Consider the following 982-nt stretch of genomic DNA (forward strand, 5'->3'; position numbering starts at 1 on the left):
TCAGACATCTTGTACTTTGTACACATGGTAGTCATAGTAGCTGTCACATTTCTTACCAATACTCCTGCCCTTTATTCAGCCTCACTGATTATGTGGAAGGAACATTTGGGAGAGGGAGGAAGGACTGAGAGGCACAATGCTGCTTCCTATGAGATGTCTCAGTTCCCAGGACCTTTCCTCTATGGCTGCCTTCTCAGAAGGTTCTGAGTCCTCTCAAAAAAATATTGGTTTTGGCATCCCATATGACCTGTCCTTTGAGGACTGAATCTCCAGAGTTCCCTCTTTTTTTTTTTTTGATTCCCAAGTTTTATTGAAGTAATCATAGAAAACGTGCCATATAAACGTATTTAAATCTTCATCTTCCTCCTCGTTAATGTGGAAGTAACTCAACTTGTGACTTTCTTTGCTATTAGCAGCCACATGCAAACAATCATGGAGATTATTCTTCAAATATTTTTGGTGAGATATTTCCAATACATTTTGAGAGAAGGCACCTCAGAAGTTACAGTGATCTTACTCTTTTTTTTTCAGTGGTTATAGCCCTCCACTAAGATTACCATCTTTACCAATCATGTTGATTCTCTTTTGAAGAAACTCTTCAAGATTGGCAGCATCCATGGCCCTATTTTCTACTGGGTGGGTGCAGTAGAGGATAAACTTCAGAACCGACTCCTTATTTTTGCCCCCCTTTGCCACAAGCTTTTTCACAGGAACCATAGTGGTGGTGGAGGCAGAAGGGGTGGTTCCTTGCCTCTCTTGAAAATCCTTTTTCCTGCTATGTTTGCATGTCCTCCACAAAATGATGGTGAGCCTTAGAACCTACATCAGCCTCACCACCTTGTCTCCCCACCTCCCTCAAGTGTTTGTTTTTCTCTTCTAGATTGTTGAGGTCACTGAGGAAAGCAACTGCATCCGAAAGCCTGGGGCCGGGTACATGGAATCATTCTGTGCCCAGGATCAATAGCAAAACTACCTTCTGCCT

General features: G+C 42.5%; 1 pseudogene; it reads right to left on the minus strand.

Annotated features, from left to right (window-relative positions):
* Window positions 1–213: 213 nt before the first annotated feature.
* On the minus strand, window positions 214–717 carry LOC128627220 (60S ribosomal protein L22-like; annotated as a pseudogene).
* Window positions 718–982: the final 265 nt, after the last annotated feature.

Source organism: Artibeus jamaicensis, unplaced genomic scaffold (genome assembly GCF_021234435.1).
Source record: "Artibeus jamaicensis isolate MK-2021 breed Jamaican fruit bat unplaced genomic scaffold, CSHL_Jam_final contig_335, whole genome shotgun sequence".
In the NCBI taxonomy this organism is placed as follows: domain Eukaryota; kingdom Metazoa; phylum Chordata; class Mammalia; order Chiroptera; family Phyllostomidae; genus Artibeus; species Artibeus jamaicensis.